At 39.3% G+C, this 22,317-nt stretch overlaps 1 protein-coding gene across 23 annotated transcripts in view; it reads right to left on the reverse strand.

Moving 5' to 3' along the window:
- The window catches only part of LOC131689899 (glycine receptor subunit alpha-2), a 460,749-nt gene that overhangs the window by 311,783 nt on the left and 126,649 nt on the right, over nt 1–22,317 (reverse strand). For 22 of the 23 annotated variants that reach the window (XM_058975262.1, XM_058975261.1, XM_058975272.1 and 19 more), the window contains one exon: nt 9,630–9,653. The exons of the other annotated variant lie outside the window; for it this stretch is intronic. The gene's annotated coding sequence lies outside the window, so the exon portion shown is untranslated. The remainder of the gene's footprint in view (nt 1–9,629; nt 9,654–22,317) is intronic. 23 annotated transcript variants of the gene reach the window in all.

The raw sequence follows: 22,317 nt of genomic DNA on the forward strand, positions 1-22,317 counted from the left end.
TATACAAGCCACCTGGTTTACAAACTACCTAATGCCCTTCGCCTGGATCATGTTTTTAGGTTTGCGACATCTGGAATAAGTTCAAAGAAAATAGTATGTTTCCACGGAGGTAAACATATCGCTAGGTCGGGGGCAAATGGGCGTTCTTCCATTAATCCTCTTATGCAACATGGCCACGTGCTAATCGCCTTCTTGCGTGCGACAAAGCGTAGCCTGTGTTTTTTTTTGCAACACGGCCACTGCTGCTGCTGCTGCCAAGCTATCACCGCATAGTAGCGGAAGACTTGTCGTCATTTGTCTCTCCTGTTTCTCTTTGCCCCCGTTCCGGCAGCTATCAGCTGCTTTAACAAATTGAAGTGGCCGCGACCACGGTCTTCCCTAATCGAAAGCAGCATATCCTTGGCTCTTGTTGTGCGGGGATCTTGCGTCTTCTGATCGAATCCCATTTTGTCGAACTAGACTAGAAATTCGACGCAGAAGTTTGGATATAGCCGACGAGTCAAAACCAAACACCATTAATAGTGGTTATACATTTTAGGGAAATGGTTTCAAACAATTAGTTAAATCTCTTCGGTAAGAAACCACTTTCGACTTATGCCCTGATACCGCAAAGAGCCCATTAACTTTCTGTCACACAATGCCACGGCCCGTGAATAATGACTATCCCGGAGGAGGCGTGTTTGTTATTTAGTGGCGTTTCGGTGTTCAGAAATGGTGCAACATACGTTTAGTGCTCTGGGTTGCGTATTTTGGGTACTCCTAATTCGAACATTGCAAGATGCACAGAACAGGAATATTTCGGTAAACCAAATCGAAACACCTTCGAAGGACGTTTATATTTTCATTTAATTGCCAGTATGTCCTGTTCCTGCACACAGTGTCCAAAAACTCAAGGCTGTAGTGCCACTATTGGCATTTTTTAAACACAACCAACATGAACAAGGGGGTCACAGTTGCAATGATGGAGCGGCTGTCAAATAGTTGCTACTCGACCTCGGCTATACGATACTGGCCTGAAAGTAATCACGCATGGATATTTGCCGGATGCGTGACGGATCCCGGGGAAAACCGGACGAAAGTAATGCGGTTGGGTTGTATATAGGTCGTCCGGTACTAAATCATATTTTTCTCCACACGTTGTGACACATTCGTTCTGAAGTATGATCCAAGCTGTGGCCTGTTTTACGAGTGGTTCCACAGCAGCTAAAATGACATTTTTAACATATAAAAATGGCTCGATAACCAAAAAATGTATATGTCGTAAAACAAAATTGCATAACTGGCGTAGAGCTGGTATGACTGTCGTTATATTGAACTGTACCTCTATCGAGTTGTTTGGATTGGAATAAACAATTTAACTGCTACAGCAGAGCTTTATTCGTTTTTCAAAAATAGGATAACCACTCAAGCAACAATGCTAGTATACGAATCGATAAGCTATGAATGATTCCAACAAGACACGCCATCAGTGTTGGGTCCTTTACAAATATCGATCTTTCCCGGTTGATGACATCGTGTCAATACAAGGTTGTCTCGTATTGAGCCAGACCACACTTTCGGCATGTCTTTCTATAGACCTAATTAAGAAAATTACGCAGGTATGCACATTACATCTTTTTGTCAATCTCCATCTAGAGCGAGATGTGGAAATGATGAGGTTATTTCGCTAATGCTCGACATGGAAGCTGTGAATCTCATGTGAGCTCAGGGCCTGCGGATCACGTGGTTAGTATGGGTAGTACTCGAAGATAACCCAGAGGGGAATTACCCACTCGAAAGTTTGGAACAAACCAAAATCTGAGATTGATTACATATGTGTCTTGCGCACAAAATGCATGCGTCTGAAATTCTCGATGTAGAATAATTTCATTTTTCATTCAGATCTAAATTTCTTCGCTTTAAATTTTTAATTAAACTAAAGTATGGAACAATAATTAAAATTTGTTTGATATTTTTAACTTATTTTTTATATTAATACTAAGGGGAATACGTTTTGACACATTTAAATCTTAATGCAAGGAATTCAGATCGATATGCAAAAAATTAGTAATGCAATTTTATTCAGACTAAATTATGTTGTTAGAACTATTTTTTAAGACTAGATATATAATCTCTTATCTTTTTTTAACAAGAGCTATCAAATATGATTAACAATTGAAACATGGAGAACCACTATTAGGTTAGGCCAAAGTGATTCGTTTAACGGAGATCTGGCGTTAGGGCACTAGGCGCACGACCAGACAACATGTTTAATGTCGCAATAACCGTCACCATAAATGCAGAGACCACTCTCCACGATCCCACTATACAGGAGATATTTATCCAACGTATAATAACTGGACATCACCCGAGATATCACCCAAATGAAGTCACAAGCCTTATCCTCTCCTTGAACCAAGGATTGTTGGGATTCCTAAAGTTCCATTGTTCCCCAAAATTTATCGATTTCCGAGCGTTCTTTAATAAGAAATACTGAAAAACTAATTGAAGCTACACGTTCATTCATAAATATCACCTTCTCATGCCTAAGTGTACGCCTTCTTATTACCTGGAATGGAGCAATACGAAATAACTCGAATTAAAGAAATCTGGTGTAATTTTCCAAATAAAGAACTTAAGAACTTTCATGTTTTCCCCATGAAATACAAGGAGTGCTTTTCATGCTCAAATGAACGGATAGCCTCCTTGGAACTGCAACGATGTGGGCGTGATGGTTGATAGGTAAACATAAAACCATTTTTGCGAGAATATTTACAGCACAGCCTTTTTTATGATTATCATCATCTGACGAACGCTACGGTGATATGTGCACTATAATGCTCAATAATGTGAGCATCTTTGCTATCAGATAAATTTGTATGACAATCATTACGTTTATATAACAACTACTCCGGAACCTAATACCTCCCCGGCGCTACCTCACGGCATTACTTCAGTGAGGATTCCGGTGGAGCCAAGCATCAGGTTTGGTGGTGCTCCGATGATCCGCGAATGGTGGTGTCTCTTCGCGACCTACTCAGTCTAGTCCCCGGTGGTGCATCTAGCTTACGCCGACGGAGAATTCCCCGGCGAAATAAGTTCTCCTGATACATATTCTTCTTTTGTTTCCGAAATATTTCTCTCGACCCAACCGGTAGGGTATCGTGGACGGACCGGCAAGTCCGGGTTGAGTGTGGCGTTCGGTTCGCTGGTGCCCGTCGACCCATATCCGGTGCACTGTCGCGGTCCACTCGACTAGTCCTCGGCGGTGGATCCAGCCCAGTCCGGCGCAGAGTTTACTGGCGGTGATGGCTCTCCCGAAACCGTAATCCGTTTCCTCTGTAAGCTGGTCAAGATCTGCATCACCACTCTATTGACTGTTCCATGTATTTACGTCGCTTATCGTTTCGTAGATGACGATATCTGGATTGATGTTCGGTGCTCCCGTTTCAAGTATTTCCCTGCATGTCGCTTCGAATCGTGGACATTCGAAGACCGCATGCTACGGTGTTTCCTCGATGTTCTCACATTACGGGCACAACAGTGTCATTGCGTGCCCGAACCGGTGAAGATTCTTCCTGAAGCTACCGTGACCCGACAGGAGCTGTGTTAGGTGATAGTACACCTCTCCATGCCTTCTATTGACCCACATCGACAGGTTTAGGTAGATCAACCTTCGTTTCTCCGTATTGCCTTATTCCTACTACCTCAGCACCTTCTTTACGTTTCTTATGTTTCTCCGATTGTAGCACCCCGCCAGGGTGAGGCAGATGGGTATCATCCCGGCGATAATGCGTACTGCCTCCGACGATCTTGTTCTGCTCGCTAGGGCGTTGGACTCATTTTAAAAATTTCAAAGGCCCTATTCATTAGACTGGTTCAATTTTTGACTTTTAGCTCCACCAGGCTCTACTGATTCCTTTTATGGCCCATAGTAATTGTGCAAATTTTGGTACCGATCGGTTGTGTCTACGGACCTTCCTAAAATTTCAAAGTTTGTATGGAAGTTTGTATGGAAAATCGGTTATTATTGAAAATAAATTCTTAAAAAATCACCCCATCAATCAATTAATCAGAACAATATTTATTTGGGTTGCTATGATTAATAATAAAATCCATTTGTTTTGAAGACATGCTGCTTCTTTAGTTAACAACTTTTCTCAGCGAATTTTCATGAACTTTCAATGTTCCACGAATGTGTTCAGCAGGAGAATACCTTTAGAAATATATACTGTTATGATTAATTGATTGATGAGGTGATTTTTTAAGAATTTATTTAGGACTGGTGGTATCCAACGGAGGAAAACGATCGGAAATGGTGAGTGAAGCTAAGCAATCATGTGAAAAAAATTCCCCCCAGAGGCGAGATTCGAACTTAAATAGATCAAATGTGTTGGGGTGATCACCTGCGGTTGTGTGTGATTCTCGCTTTGCAGACAGGGTACGATCACCGTCGCCAGTGGGATAATCATATGTTCTTTCTAGGATGTCACCATACCCAGGGATAGCATAAGGGTTAGTGCATTGGGCCGGAGTCTCAAAGGTTGCGAGTTCGAATCTCGCCTCTGAGGGAATTTTTTTCACATGATTGCTTAGCTTCACTCACCATTTCCGTTCGTTTTTCCCCCTTGGATACCACCAGTCCTAAATAAGGTATTGGCACTTAAGTCAAAAGACCAAAAATTGAATTATTAGTTTAATTCGAACGAGCGGGTTCGCTCCCGTCATACCTCTGTTCACTGGGCAAGGAAGCAGAAATCGACAGTCTTCATTAGCTCTGTCACCCACCGATGTACGATGGGTAATGAGCTAAACGTTAGACATTAGACGATAATAATAAACCGGGCCTTGGTATCTAGCGGGGAAATTAAATAGATCAAATGTGTTGGGGTGATCAGCTGTCGTTGTGTGTGATTCTCGCTTTGCAGGCAGGGTACGATCACCGTCGCCAGTGGGATAATCATATGTTCTTTCTGGGATGTTTTTTCACATGATTGCTTAGCTTCAATCACCATTTCCGATCTTTTTCCCCGTTGGATACCACCAGTCCTAAATAAGGAATTGGCACTTAAGTCAAAAGACCAAAAATTGAATTATTAGAAGAATTTATTTTCAATGTTAACCGATTTTCCATACAAACTTCCATCTAAACTTTGAAATTTTTGGAGGGTCCGTAGACACAACCGATCGGTACCGGAATTTGCACCATTACTAAGGTCCATAAAAGGAATCAGTAGAGCCTGGTCCTAAAAATGTCCTTTTCTTAATAATCAAGGATTCTGCTCTATGCTGCAAATAGTACATATTTCGCAGATTTTTAATATGAGAAGATCTCATCGAATCGAATGGTACCTTTGCGACCGGTATCAGAATACGAGAAGTTGGGATTCTAGGGCATTTGGTCATTCCTAACAAATTTTATCATTTTCTCGTGTATATATTACTATTATTTTGCAATCAATTGTTATCAAATTTACCTTATTAAAATGTGGAAAATTCTTAGAAACAAAATAAATTCGATGCCGGTAAAATTGAGAAACATCAGAACATGCATATGTAACATAATTGTATGACTCTACATAAGCAGATATATATGTTTCTGCAGAATTTTTTTTCGCTTTGGAAATTTGTAACATTTTATCATACACATTAAATAAAAGCATGGTATTGGTATACATATACATATTACTTTTGAACCGCACACAGCTGCTGTAACATAACACAAACACAGTGAAATTTTGTTATTAATCAAGTATCGCTCAATCAAACGAAGAACACTAGTTTGAGAACTGGGTTTGAAGTCTTTAACTATTTTTTTACATTCAGAATTTGTAAATAATGAAAAGTGCATGAAAGCGATCATAAATTTATTGTATGGGTTCTTGATAAGCGTAAAACAAAACTGCTACAGAAAATTCTAGTAGGGTAATTTTGGGAGAGATGCCGCGTCAGGAGAGATGCCGCACTTTCTATATCTCGTATATAGGGTCACTTTTATACGGTATTATGATATTGTGAGTTTGTCTTTTGAAGAATTACAACACTGGAGATGTAAAATAAATCTTATTATTAGCTTACAAAATTTTTATTAATGATTATGTGCGTCCAGTTGCATCACGCAGTGTCGAAAGTTTTTCAGTACCACATTAAATTTCGTTTTTTTAAATTGTTCGATTTTTTTGGTAAATCATGTATAGGTTGAGTAGCTGGGACCTTTTAGAAGGCATTCTGATCATGAGCACGATCATCCATAATTTTAGAGGAAAATGGCGTCGTGCGGCATCTCTCCCCTACACTCCCCTCCCCTAGATGATTCATTTCATTCGATTGACGAGCTTGATTTTGACTTTAACCGTTGCAACTTTGACGAAATCTCCGCACTGATTGCCACTGTCGACTGGACCGATTTAATGTGTTGTAATGAGCTTGACGAAGCAGTCGCGCTGTTTTATGGCAAAGTATATGACATACTCCGCCTAAAGGTTCCACTGAAACGAGTCAACAGGAGGGTGGATTTCAAATTTCCATGGTGGAACGCTGAGATTCGCCGTTTGCGTAATGCACTGCGAAAACAACGCAAGCGGTATTTCCGCCATAAGTCAGAAGAAAACAAAGTTACTCTTCGACGGATAGAGCTGCAATACGAAACGGCCCGGAATTCCGCTTTTCGTGAGTATTTGAATCATGTGCAAAAAAGCCTTCGCGATAACCCCGCAACATTTTGGAAATTCGTTAGCAGCAGAAAACGATCTGGTAGTACTCCCACTGACGTTTTCCTTGGAAACGCAAGCGCGCAATCTCCAGCTGATACCGTAAATTTGTTTGCTGATTTCTTTCGCGGAGTGTTTAGAAGCGACTATACCGTCCCTTCGGAAGAGTATTTGGAAACATTATCATCGTACAACATAAATCTCCCCCGTCCCACTGTAAGCCGAGCTGACGTCTTGAAGGCGCTGACTGCTGTTGATTCGTCGAAAGGGCCTGGCCCCGATTATCTCTCGCCCCAATTTATAAAAAGCTGCGCCCACGTGCTGTCTCTTCCGGTGTGTATCATTTTCAATCGCTCTCTCGCTGAAGGCATTTTTCCTATCGCCTGGAAAGAAGCTGCTATCGTTCCCATTCACAAGGCTGGAAATATTCACAACGTCGAAAATTACAGAGGTATCTCATTATTAAACTGTCTCTCCAAAGTTCTCGAAAAGCTGGTCTACAACGTCACGTATGCAGCTGCATCCCACATTATCTCGGAGTATCAACACGGGTTTGTCACAAAACGATCAACAACTTCTAACCTGATAGCCTACACTTCTAAGTTGTTTCCCGCCGTCGAGAAGCGTCATCAGGTGGACGCAATTTACGTCGATTTCTCAAAAGCTTTTGACAAAGTACCGCACAATATCGCAATCTTGAAATTAAAGCGTTTGGGATTTCCCACCTGGTTGACTAACTGGTTGCAGTCGTATCTTTCCGATCGCTCGGCATTCGTGAGTATAAAAAACACGCATTCAAGCACATTCAGAACACCCACAGGTGTCCCGCAAGGAAGCCATCTGGGCCCGCTTATTTTTATTCTGTTTATTAACGATATCTGTAGTCGGATCAAGTCTGGGAAATTGCTGTACGCGGACGATCTCAAAATCTTCCGAACTATCGCTTCTGCACTTGACGCCGTAGTGCTTCAAGAAGATATCTGTACTATTCAAGAATGGTGCACGCTTAACGGAATGGAAGTCAACGTTAATAAATGCAAAGTAATCAGTTTCGGACGCTTGCTTACTCCAGGACGTTATGAATACAGCCTAAAAGGTAGAACAATTGAAAGCGTCGACTCGATCCGTGACTTGGGAGTGCTCTTCGATAGGAAGTTGAGCTTTTCCGACCATATCACCGCGACAACTGCTAAGGCTTTCGGAATGCTGGGCTTCTTAAAGCGGAACACGGCGGACTTCGATGATTTCTACGCACTAAAAGCACTCTACTGTGCCCTGATCAGAAGTGTTCTGGAGTATGCTGTGCAAGTGTGGGCACCATACCATGCCGTTCAAATTGACCGACTAGAGCGTATACAAAGATGTTTTGTGCGATTCGCCCTCAGGAAACTTCCATGGAATGATCCAGTTGTGTTGCCTCCTTATGCCGATAGATGTATGCTACTCGGTCTGCAGACTCTGGCGACTCGCCGTATCTTCCTGCAAAGAGTTTTTGTTTTCGACTTGCTGTCAGGTAATATCGATAGTCCCGATCTTCTCTCGGGCGTTAATTTGTATGCGCCTCCTCGTGTTCTCCATAACCCCACTCTGTTGTGGATCCCTAGACACCGTACTTCATATGGACAAAATAATCCACTGGAAAGATGTTGCCGCAGATTTAACGAAGCTTCTTCAGTGTATGATTTTAACATTTCCAAGCATAGATATAAGATATTAATAAGAAATATATAGTTTTAAAATGCGTCTGTACGGTGTATACCGAAGATAAGGAAATAAATAAAAAAAATACAATTGGGAGAGATGCCGCATCAAAATTGCGGGTGATCATAGTATCATAGTATCATATAGGAATATGAGTCTATTTATTTATATATTTGAACGGGCGATATGTATCTAAGTATTAGTTACTTCGATTGAATCTTTAAAGTTTTTGGCAGTAAACGCATTGATTTGTAGTGATATCAATCTTGGGATAAAAATGAAAATTTCGACGAATTGATGCATTTTAAAATGAATCTCTCAAGAACAAACCAAAGTTATATGTATACATCGTTGGAAGAAACAACCAAAAACTGCTTTTAAAGAACCCCTACCAATATATCGCTCGTACAAACATATAAATAAACAGTACCCTTAATTAAGTTACTCCAACTAAACCGTTACACAAAGTTGCAAAAATTAAATATTTTTAAAATGTTGAATAAAAAAATGTTTCTAGAAATGGTATTACCCGTTTTTTCGGCATTTAATTAGCAAGGGACTGGAAGCTGAAATATATTTTTCAATATTTAGAGCCATAGTACTCAAGGGAGAGCAAGGTGTTGAAGGGAGAAAGCTTAGAAAAGCGTGGAAGGATCATATATGCAAGCTTAGAGCTCACCGGCGACTTAACCTTTTTGTCTGCTACCGTAGGAGTCAGGGTCTTTTGGCATTAGAAATGCGAATCATCTGAGTCTACGGCATGTCCGGACAAGCGTAAAGTAACTTGTTACTTCATGCTGTCGGAACCGACCGAACTAATGAACAACTTTGCTAATTAAATGCCGAAAAAACTGTTGACAAATTGACTCAATAGGTCGTTAACAAAAATGGTTAACAAAAAAATGGTAAAAATATGGTATTACTCCATTAAGAAAAATGAAGGTGCTGGCCGATTTAAAGGTATAATCAAACTTCATGAAACTCAGCTGAAGACCGTTAATTAACATAATACTTTTGTTCACCATTTTTCAGTTTGTGAGCATGGTGCGGCAATGACCTCTTTTTTTAAATGTTCATGGAAATTTGATGAATTTTTTTTCATGAAAAAAACCATTTCACAGTATTTTTGAAACTTGTCGCAATTGATAAAAATGATTTTATCAAATATTGAATGGTTAACTTCGATGCAGGATTGATTTTAAGGCAGCTCTCCCCAAATTACCCTATCTTCTTACTTACCAAATCTTTCGAACGACGATTAGCCTAAAAAGAGAAAGTTTGAACATGTAAGTAAATTGTATTATTAATTCTTATTCTTAATCTATCATCAAATCCGAGAACTTTAGAATTAGCAAACCCGCGCCCGACACAACACCCGAATCCGAAATTGATAATACCGATCAACCGAAGATTTTGAATTTTAAACACCAGAACTTGTCACTAGCAACAACAAAAATTATAGAATCACTTGAGCCTAAAGCAACGGATGAGTTAGAAGTAGCTAACTAAACGAGAACGCATTGTTTAGAAGAATTCAATTTCAAAAGTCAGGTCTTATTTCATTCAAAGACAAACTTTTACATATAACAGTTATCTAAAAAAAAGTTCGAACAGCTAGGTGGACCCCTCTTCATTAATTGTTCGTAAAATGCCCTCTACTACTCTCATGGTCTAGACGACATTGAGTAAGGTACGTGACCTTATTTGCACTTCTGTAGCTGATGCAGCTTGCAAACCATTCTCACACATAAACTGATACAGAATTGACCAAAATGATTTGATTGGTCAAACTTGTGATATAGGGTGATGAGCCTATTTTGGCACCATTAGGGAGAGGTTCGCACAATTTTTTGAACAACTTTAAAAGAAGCCATATTACCTATAACCTTTCTCATAATAAAGTATCAGTGTACTGTTTCTTAAACATCTATATAATGCTTATTTAGCAGAATTGTCCCAATTTTCAGCATCTATTCCCACCTCAACGATTCAATTATCGCCTCATGGGTGTGCCAATTTCCACCTAAAAATAAAATATCTGCAGTCAACAATTAGTTGAATAACTTGAAATAATTGATTACTTATACCTGAAATTGCATTACAATATATTTTCAAGTTCATGTTTTCGTTTGGCCGTGATTTTTTTCTGTATGATGGATTCAAAAAGTTTGTTTTGATTGGGGTAGTGTATCGGCAAAACATGACAATAATATAAACCCCCGTATTTAATATCTATTATAACACTAGGCCTATCCTAGTGTTTGACAAGTGCTTTTAAAGTGAAATAATCGTAAAAAGGTTCTCCAACTAAAATAAAGGTATGTATCAGTGCTATGTTTAATATATTTGTGCCGGAATAACGAGATATGAGGCGATAAATGCTGGCTCGTAAGTGTTTATTTTGTTAAGCGCCAGTTGGTCCTGTTTCGGTTCATTTTTAGAGTTTTTAGCTTCCTTACTGGAAAGGTGAGATGCTAACTCATGGCGAAACACGAATATTAATGAAATTAAATTTTAAACTTGATTAATGATTCTGTTGGCAATATAACGTTTGGCGATAGCCTTTCTCAAGAGAAACAATATTGGTAATTAGAGACGTAAAACATGACAACATAAAAATAACATGGTTTAACAATGTAAACTCACTAAAGTTTTTATTATCCGTCAAAAAGTCGTTATCCGACGGTCCTGTGTCTAATGAGTATTTTTGGATGCAATAAAGGAGTCTCCACATCAGTAGCTCGTAAAAAAAGGTTTTTAGGATTTTTTAGAACTTGAAAACAACACGAGAAACAATTGATCTTTTGCATATTTATAAATATATAGAGTAGAGTGGGGTCATATAGGTCAGTTTTCTTTGGCAAGCTCGTGCGATGGAATTTTTGCACTTATTTTGACATACAAGCACTCTTTGGAAATACGTCTGGCAATGTTTTGCGATAATGATTCTATGCCTGGTTAAATATTTTTCAAGCTAAATCCAGTAAGGCGAAGGTACTTTCTTCGATGTTTTTGAAATCTGCGGGTACGATAGGTCAATATAGTCGAGGTTAAATGAAACATTGTACGCGCCTAGTAAATCAGCGGTTTAACTTTTATTTGAAGAGGATGAATACTGCAGATTATTTTAAAATTAATAACACAAAAAATAAATGCAATCCATTGTTGCCATTAAGGTAAAAAAATGAACAAGTGGCAAATTATGTGAAAAATCACGAAGCCGCAGAACAACATGTTTTTGATTTCGCGTGGAACCTGAGTATGATGCTTAATTTTTAGTGCTATAATGCTAGAAGAGTCAGTTTCCCGATATCACTAGAGTTCCCGGTCCTGTCGCCACCGAACTCTTTGTCTAGTGAGTGTGAGCATCATTGTTTGATTGGTACAAGTAAAGGTATGAGTCTTGGCTTCTATAACCGAGGGTAGACTTCCGGACGTGACTGATTCATGATCGTGCAAGCGGTGGGTTTGCTTGAATATGTGTAGATGATTGCAATTGTATGTTCGCTAGACTGGTTCAATTTTTGACATTTAGCTCCACCAGGCCCTACTGATTCCTTTTATGGCCCTTAGCAATTGTGCAAATTTTGATACCGATTAGTTGTGTCTACGGACCCTCCAAAAATTTCAAAGTTTATATGGAAATTAGTATGGAAAATCGGTTAAAATATAAAAGAAATTCTTAAAAAATCACCTCATCAATCAATTCATGAGAACACTATATATTTCTAAAGGTATTTATCTACTGAACACATTCGTGGAACATTGTAAGTTTGTGAAAATTCGCTGAGAAAAGTTATTAACTAAAGAAGCAGCATGACTTCAAAATAAATGAATTTTATTATTAATCATAGCAACCCTGTTTGAATAGCTGCATCTGCCATACGGGAGCGGTGGGTGGTAAGCCTAGTTTACACTTGTATAAAAATGGAGTTATTCAAACAGGGTTGCTATGATTAATTTTAAAACCCACTTGTTTTGAAGTCATTATGCTTCTTTAGTTAATAACTTTTCTCAGCGAATTTTCACAAACTTACAATGTTCCACGAATGTGTTCAGTAGTAGAATACCTTTAGAAATATATAGTGTTCTCATGAATTGATTGATGAGGTGATTTTTTAAGAATTTGTTTTATAATTTCACCGATTTTCCATACTAATTTCAATATAAACTTTGAAAATTTTGGAGGGTCCGTAGACACAACCGATCGGTACCAAAATTTGCACAATTACTAAGGGCCATGAAAGGAATCAGTAAAGCCTGGTGGAGCTAAAAGTCAAAAATTGAACCAGCCTAATGTTCGCGTTTGTGGCCAGGTCTGTGTTATCGCGAAGGAAACGAGCATTTGTACGTTTGGAATGGGAGAGATTGTGAGTGTAAATGAGAGAATATGCAATTAATTGTGTTAGTGAGAGTTAGTCGATAGAAAGATGAACGACCACTTTGTTTTCAGTAACGAGAGATGGCGTTTGGTCACGGATCTCTTACAAAAATATTATATATATTATCAACTAGGTGATAGACGCAATAAAATATTATTGTAAGAAATCCATGACCAAACGCCATCTCTCATTACTCGTGAGTGTTAGTATAAGTCTAATTTAGGGTATAGTAATAAAACAGTTTATGAAATGCCGAATAAAAAAATAAGATGCAAAGAGATTAACTAGAAGTGTATAAATTGGCCGATATAATTTGTGGTATATCAGTAGTGGAAAAGCAAACTAATAGAACTATAACAAAAACAGGATTTCATCATGCTATGCTTACCGGGAATGGATGATTCACGTGGGTCGGTAAACTAATTGTACCTTAATTTAAAAATCCATTCTTCTCGAATGAATAGAATCGAATGTACATATTGAACACTGGATTTACCAACTATTCTATCATATGCGCCAGTTCTACATCTATTTCCTGATCTAGCTGTCACAAATTCTCAGACGAACATTATTTCATTGACCTGTACACGATGACGAAGCTGACCAATAAATCGACACGCAATGACCCCCACTGCGAGCTGTGCCCACAAACACTATCATTAAGCTGTTGAACAATGTTTGCAAACACAGCCCACAGAAAAGGCCAATCTACGGTGACCGACCAGCCTGCCTCGCTAATGTGCACAGGCTGTTGGCTGACTGTTAGTTTGGGCTGGTGCGGAGTATGAAAAAACACAAAACATAAAAAAGCCCATAGCACCCCTCGGTCTTCTCGATGCACCACTATCGAGGCGTAATGCAATAACCATCTTCAAGCAGTTGTCTGCCAGAGCTTCTTTAAAACTCAAATATGCTTGATGATGTTTGCAATACCGTCAAACCCGTCAACCTAGGGGAGGGATAAAATGGGCTTTAAAGTTTTTAGAAGCAAAAGAAAATTGATCTAAAGAATACTTATAGGCATGAGATTTTTTTTATTTTGATTATAGAGGATTTAACCTTATGGCCATTCGCCTCTTTTCGGGTTAGAGAAACTCCTTTGGAAAAATCTCTAACCCTATGTGCGGGGTTGGGAATCGAACCCAGGTGAGCTGCGTACAAGGCAATCGATTTACCAACTACGCTATGCCCATCTCCAGGCACGAGATGGTAATCAGCTATACCCTGCAATTTTGAAACAATATTCTCAGATAACTATTGTAACGATTGAAGTAAAGAATTTTCGATTCGATTTTTTGAAGCTGACTTATGAGGAGACCCCCTTAAGCTGAGACTTTCAATTGTCTTTGGTTGCCCTGTATACTGTTTGATATCATTAACACAGAAAATCACATGAGGCAAGCTTCTATTCCCTATTTCATTATTAGTAATTAAATATTATTATTGAAAGAAAGTGGCAACAGAAAACGATGAAGCAATTTCTTTGACCATTTTTCCACGACAGCCTTGGCAGCACGAATCAACTTTAAGCTATTGATGTCATATTTCTACAACTTTACGACACTGATGGTTACTTTTTCACATGATTAGCACGACTATTGTCAAAGTCATCTATTTAACAAAGCCTACTAGGTATTCGGTAAAAGTCTACTTAGGCTGTGAACCATTTGGCGAAATTTTTCACTTTTAGTTAAAATCTGACACTTCGAAAGTTATTTGCAAAATAACCCTACTCTGGAGCATGGTTAAAATTGACGGAGCGATAGTTAAATTTGACAGCTCGATGGTTAAAATTTTACCCATAATGCTGAATAAAAAGGTGGAAACATTTTCTGTACCTAATTGAGGTTGTCAATATTTTTCAATACAAAATTAAGGGATAAAAATGGAAACGATAACGTGTTGTGTTAAGATTTGTTTGGGTTATTTCATGATGTGGATGTACCGACTACACCGGTGTAGTGTACTGTCAAAAACGAAAATGCCAAAAATATTTACGAAGGGGAAAGGAGGGGCATCTAAAAGTGTGAACTTCCACTGGTCTTGATACCTACCCGTATTTGTGTAACTTGTTCAACACAATTTTCTGCCAACCTGGAGTGAATAATTGTAAGTTTCAGTTTCTTAATTTTGTATATATCGTCATGTCGTCGAACAAACACCCGTTGAACGTCAGTCGAGTAAGACATTTCAAGCAAAACAAGTCCTACGCTAAAAGCGGAATGGCCACAAAGAAACTGTGCCAAGAGCTTCTCCAGTTAGCAACTTAGTAGCTACGTTCATCGTTCGTGTAGATGAAAATACCCCAGAGAGGAAGTGGAAAAAAAATTCAAAGGGCATCGTCGGCTGAACCTAACCCGCAGAATTCATCTGCGAAACACCAACATCACGTGCGTGTAGTGAAAAAAAGATGAAATCTAAGGAAACATGTAGCACAGGAAAATTGCATTATGTTCTATCAACCTGCCGCTACCCGGTAGGTACGATACGGCGTCCGTACTTGACGCCCCAGAGGAAAGCCATCATAATTCAAACATTCCCTTGTCTTTCATTACGCTTTTTTGCTCTCTAGTCTTATTTCCTCCGGTGCATTAAATCATGCCTGGGCGTGTGGGTAATGTAATGTAATAAACATTTCCATGAAAGAAAGTTCCGCTCCTTAGACCTTTTGTTCTACTATCTGCAGGCATAATGGCCGTGGGCAGGAGGTCTACAGAATGAAAGGCATTTGTGCAGCACAAAGCGGCTTTCAAACGCTAAGCAGGAAAAGTGTCGGGAACGCGTCGAAAAATGGTTTAGAAAGTTAACAGATGAAGTACCTCAGTGTACTGTGTATACTGTGTCGAAAATTTACGTGTTAAGTTTTTCTCTAAGTAGGTTAAATATGCCCACGTTTTAGGTCTCCGTAATATATTTTTTTAAACAAATTAAACAATTTAAAGTAATAATTTCAAATAGCGCGAAATCGAAAGTTTATTAGGTACGTAAAACTCTACAATCACAAGCTTTGGGCACATTCATAAATGACGTAGCATATGATTTTCAACATACCCCTTGCCCATTGTAGCATTTCATCACAAACTTCTAAAAACCCCTTCACGACAGCCCCCTTAAAGCTGTGGATGTATTGATGAAATGAAAGATGGTCGAGAAATAGGAAAAATAAAAATGATCCGCTATTAATATGTTCAATAATTTTCCAGACTAATTAGGGTTAGCTGAAACGTTATTAAATATCACATAATGTCAACAAGCAAAAGGTTCGCCATTTACAGGCCCCAGTTTTTAAAACGAAACATGAACCATATAGTACAGGAAACAATTGAATTACTCATATTTTTTGAAAGTAGACAAACCTGCCTGTATTTAATGATTTAACAGTTGTAACATTAGTTCGTAGTAGTTAGATGAAACTGGTAGATCTGTCGTGACATCAGGTTTACTTTCGCATTTTTTCCATTCATTAAATTCGCAATGTTCGGCATCTCTGAATCGGTTCGCGTCTCAGTAGGTGACATTATTTGCAGCTGACCTGAGCAGGTCAGTTATACTATGAAGATTGCACAACAAGCAAGAAACAGCATGAATGGAAAAAAACGAACGATTAACACAAAATAAAAAGAGCAAGAACATGACGAAGTAATTCTCAACGCTGGCCTTGGAAGCATGAGGATTGGGAGGAAGGATCAAGAGGTTTGGGTCTAGTCGGTAGGCTTATTACAAATCACCACAGTAAGAATGTGACACTAACCTGAGCCAGCAAGCGGTGGTATCTGATCAAGATTCTTTCTCGATAACAGATGTTGTCCGAATTTGTTGAGCCAAGTCGACATAAGACTCAACCCTCCGGGACTCAGAAAACACTTCAACGTTTGAGGGTTTTTAATTTGAATTTCGATATACTTTAAAACCTATATTTAGGTCGCGGTCGGAGTAAACGCGTGGAACTCGGTTAAAGCGTACAGCAAATCAGTAGTTAGTAGAAAACTACGGAAGTAGAGTAGTAGGAGTAGTAGAAATCTACGGAAAGTAGAGAAAATACAAAGCTATCAATTGATCCGCTCCGTTTTGACAATCTCGAGCATTCGAAAAGTTTTCAAAGGTGTCGTGAGTGCTCTAAATAGCAGTACTTTTTGATCCATATTGATTTAAAATTGTTCATTTAGATTTAACTATGTATATTGCTAACAGAAACATGAATTAAAATGACAATTAAATTTAAGTGTAGCACGATTTGTATTCTTCTCTAGGGATTCCATGAGAAACTGGCCGACCACAAAATATGACCATATTCGATACGAACGAAACTTTGGCAATTGTAATATTTTGATACAAGAGTAATTGTTTAAAAGGGCCTAAACATTTCTACATGCATTAATTTCAAAAAATTTTGTTCGATTACTGTATTTTATACAGCGAAGCTTTCTGAGAACGAGTTTCAGGGAATGAATATTTATGTACGAACAAAATATACACTAAAAAAATGTTGTGTTATTTTCCACAAAAACAAATAGTGTGTTAAAAATTAAAATTGTAAAAAAACCATTTTTCTAATTTTTTATATTTTGTTCAGGCCGTGTGGTATCCGGCCTAGAATTGAGCCACTGGAGTCCTGCTGCCATGTCGTAGGAGGCGACTGAAAGTAGGAGACCCTAAGTCAAGGTGTAGTTCCGTGCCGAGGACTTAATGATTGGAGGGTCTAAAATATGCCAGTCGCGCACGGAGCATTTTGGGTTTTGCCCTTGCTGTGTTATGCGAATCTCTGACACAGTGGACCATTATTTTCTTCGCAAATCGTGGGAATTAAATGATCATGTCCCATTTAAACCTGATATGGCTCGCTATATGCGTTAACATCCCAACTCGCTTGGTGTCCTCTAGTTGTTGTGCAATTTGTGTTGGAGATGAAATGTACAGTTCTCTAATCAACAATGGTTAGAATAGCACAAATCAATCTCCAACATAAACGTACAGCAACTATGAATTTATCTCGACTCATGCAGGAAGGTAAAGCTTCCATAGCATTGGTTCAAGAACCGTATTTCCATAAAGGAAACTTCTATTTTGGAAAGTTACTTAACACTGCCTTCATTGCTTACAACAAGACAGGCATGACTAACCCACGTGAAATGCCTCGTGCTTGCATTCTTGCAAATAAGGCTATTAACGCGTGTCTCATATCGGAGCTCACAACTCGCGATATCTGTGTTGTCACAGTTACACTGACTGTCGGAAACGTAGACAAAAAATATATATATTGTTCAGCATACCTACCGCATAACGAATCATCTCCTTCTGATGATTTCAAAAGCGTTGTATCATATTGTAGCAGAAATGGGCTTCCGCTCATTATCGGCAGTGATGCGAATGCTCATCACATCATTTGGGGCAGCTCGGACATCAATCTGAGAGGCTCTGAACTGATGGAGTACATAAGTAGTACAAATCTCCATATTCTGAATGTGGGAAACCGACCAACTTTTGCGAGGTCTGGAAGAGAGGAGGTGTTAGACATAACACTTTGCTCTGATAGAATTTTGCATGAACTGGGAAATTGGCAGGTTCCAAATGAAACTGAACCGTCTCTATCCGATCATAAATATATATTTTTCGATCATTTTGATGTCACCTTCAATGTGGTGACATATCGTAATCCTAAGTCTACAAACTGGGACCTCTTTTTGGAAAACTTGGCGACTAAATTTCATGGATATTTTCCAACAATTAGTCAACTAGACGACTTAGATGACGTCGTGGATACGACAAACTCATTCATATTAGCATCCTACGAAGAAGCTTGTCCACTTCGTACTGTTAAATCGACTAGGGGAACCCCTTGGTGGAGGGCTGAGCTTGAAAGAATAAAGAAAGTTATGAGAAGAGCTTGGAACCGGCGTCAGCGTGATGACTCCAGGGCTTTCAGGTCAGCTCGTAGTGCATATAAGAAATGTCTTAGATCTGCAGAATGGGCTGGCTGGCAAAGCCTATGCACTAAGGTCTCTAGTCTGAACGAGGCTAGCAGATTGAATAAAATTCTCTCCAAATCGAATGATTTTCAGATGAACTCCTTAAAAACCAGAGATGGTGTTTATGTGACGGACGAAAAAGATGTTCTTAATTGTCTCTTCGACACACACTTTCCAGGTTGTATCGATCCGGAGTTGAACAATGTTCACAGATCTCATTCTGGTGATTCGGACTCGTGGGCGTTAGCACGCACATTGGTCTCCACTGAATCGGTCAAGTGGGCAGTTGACAGCTTTGCTCCATACAAATCACCCGGAAAAGATGGAATACTTCCCGTGCTACTGCAAAAGGGATTTGATAGTCTTAAACATGTCTTGAAAAAGATTTTGCTTTCCAGTCTTGCTACCGGGTATATCCCGAAAGCATGGCGAAAAATAACTGTTAGATTTATTCCCAAAGGGGGGCGCTCAAGCTATGAAGAAGCCAAGAGTTTTAGGCCTATCAGCTTAAGTTCTTTTCTTCTGAAAGCCTTGGAACGGATAATCGATCATCACATCAGGAACGTTAGTTTAGTTGAATATCCACTGCACAAAATGCAACATGCATATCAGTGTGGGAAATCCACGATCACTCTGCTTCACGATGTTGTTTACAACATTGAGAAAACCTTCTCGCTCAAGCAATCTAGCTTGGGTGTATTCCTAGATATTGAGGGTGCTTTTGACAATGTGTCCTTCCAGTCTATTCTGGAAGCGACGCGCGGTCATGGGATACCTGCATGTATCTCAGGTTGGATAAACGCAATGCTTAGTAACCGCATACTTTGCTCGTCACTGCGACAGGCTGAGATACGGAAGTTGAGTATTTGCGGTTGTCCTCAGGGCGGCGTTCTGTCACCTTTGTTATGGAACTTAGTAGCTGACGGCTTGTTGAAGAAACTCAATGAGCTTGGATTTCCAACCTACGGGTTTGCTGACGATTACCAAATACTAATTACTGGATTTTGCATCGGAACAATCTTTGACTTAATGCAACAGGCATTAAGAGCCGTCGAACAGTGGTGTCGACAGGTTAAACTATCAGTTAACCCAAGCAAAACTTCAATGGTTCTTTTCACGAAGAAGCGAATAACAACCGGGGTTCGTCCCTTGCAGTTCTTTGATTCTGAGCTACTGTGTGCAGATTAAGTCAAATACGTTGGAGTCATATTGGATTCCAAACTGAATTGGTCTGCTCACATTGAGTTCAGAGTCAAGAAAGCGTGCATGGCTTTCGGGCAGTGCAGACGAACTTTTGGAAAGACCTGGGGTCTCAAACCTAAATACATCTATTGGATTTACACGACAATTATACGTCCAATACTGTCATACAGATGCCTTGTGTGGTGGCAGAGGGGAGAAGTGGTGACAGTCCAGTCAAAGCTAAATCATCTGCAAAGAGTGGCGCTCATGGCGTTGACTGGTTCTTTCACTACGACTCCGACTGCTTGCACTTCTAAATATCAAACCATTACACATACACTTAAAACAAGAAGCACTATCATGTGCATACAAACTGCAGGTTACTGGGCTTTGGAACAGTAATCGTGTTGATCTTGCTACCAGTCATACACGATTGTGGTCACAAATGGTTACATGGGGTGAAGATATTCTTGCTCCCAGCGATATTACACTCACTTGTAGTTTTCCTTACAGGACATTCCATGTGAAGATTCCCTCTCGAGAGGAGTGGTTGTCTGGCTTTATGGAAAGACAACAACAAACGCAAGTAGTCTGTTACACTGACGGTTCTCTGATAGAGGGACGTGCTGGTGCTGGTGTCTACTGTCGTGAAATGAGATTGGAACCATCTCACTCACTAGGTAGATACTGTACTGTATTCCAAGCAGAAATCTTTGCAATTATGTGCGGGGTGCAATCGGCCCTGCAACTGAGTTTGTCCGGCAGAGTTATAAACTTCTGCTCCGATAGTCAGGCTGCAATCAAGGCCCTTAGCTCAGACAAATCCCGGTCCAAGCTAGTGATCGCGTGCCGAACCCAAATCGAAGAACTAAGCATTGTCAACACTATCTACGTTGTCTGGGTGCCCGGACATTGAGGTATTACTGGAAATGAATGGGCTGACGAATTGGCCAGGGCAGGTTCAGCGATTGACTTCGTTGGTCCTGAGCCCGCGCTGCCAATTTCGACAAGTTGGATACGGGAAAAAATACGGTCCTGGGCTTCGTCCGAGCACCGCAATTATTGGAGAAATCTACAAACGTGTCGCCAAACAAAGGCGTTTCTAGAACAACCATGCCCAGTGGTTTCGAAAAATCTCTTACATTTTCCGAAGCTCCACTGCGGCATGCTGACCAGGGCTTTAACCGGCCACTGCAAACTCAATTATCACATGGCAACTATTCAGCGCGCTGAGTCTTTTTCGTGTGATCTTTGTGAATCCGACTACGGAACCTCATATCATCTGATATGCAACTGTCCAGCGGTAGCGCAATTGCGATTTCGAGTCTTCAGCCGTCCTTATATAGACGAAACCATGTTTGCTCGACTGAAACTCAGAGACATACTAAGGTTTCTTATCCAATGTGGTAAAGAGCTTTAGGCTTATTCGCAGGCAAGTTGAACTACTTGTGAGTTTAACTTACCTGTTGTTTATTTTTGTTTTGTGCTGTTATTTTTCCCACCCTTCCAATTCTACTTCCCCACACCTCCTTGTCCTTTCCTTCCGCTCAGGAAATGATGAAAACACACGGCAAGGCACAAATCCCCGACTATGTACGGGGAACGTGCCATTTGAGCCAATATATTCTGATTCCTGATTCTGATGTCATTTAGTATGAAATTTAAAAACATGCTTAAAGTTATTGTTGGAAAAACTTTTTTACCAATAGGTTCTCCATCATACAACCACATTCAAAACATTTCTTTTCTGTTGAGGTTTTTAGTAACAAAATATAAAAAATTAGAAAAATGGTTTTTTTACAATTTTAATTTTTAACACACTATTTGTTTTTGTGGAAAATAACACAACATTTTTTTAGTGTATATTTTGTTTGTACATAAATATTCATTCTATGAAACTCGTTCTCAGAAAGTTTTGTTGTATGAAATACAGTAATCGAACAAAAAAATTGAAATTAATGCACGTAGAAATGTTTCCGCCTTTTTTAAAAAATTGCTCTTGAGTCAAAATAATCTTACTGATTATGGAAAATGTTTAGTCTTCCATGCCGATGAAATGTTATTTAGTTTTTATGGTAGTTTTATAGCCACTCATAAAACTTAGATTGCACTTGTAGTGTGCTATAAAACTTAAATTGTTGCTTGTGTTTGCATAGTTGCGACCCACGAGATTCCTAACGCTAATGATGTGACATCAAGACACCCTTCGACGCGAGTTTGACTATACCAACTAGTAACGCGGGTTCCGTCGCGTAAACTGTCGAATACGAATTGCCATAGTTTAATTTAATACATGTAATAAAATATAGAAAACTACTCTTGCAAGAATGGTTTTCGATAAAAAAAAATCAAAAAAATTGGTTCAGATTTTTGAAATTTTGCTTAGTTCTTCACATC

The sequence above is a fragment of the Topomyia yanbarensis genome, chromosome 3 (genome assembly GCF_030247195.1).
Source record: "Topomyia yanbarensis strain Yona2022 chromosome 3, ASM3024719v1, whole genome shotgun sequence".
Classification (NCBI taxonomy): Eukaryota; Metazoa; Arthropoda; class Insecta; order Diptera; family Culicidae; genus Topomyia; species Topomyia yanbarensis.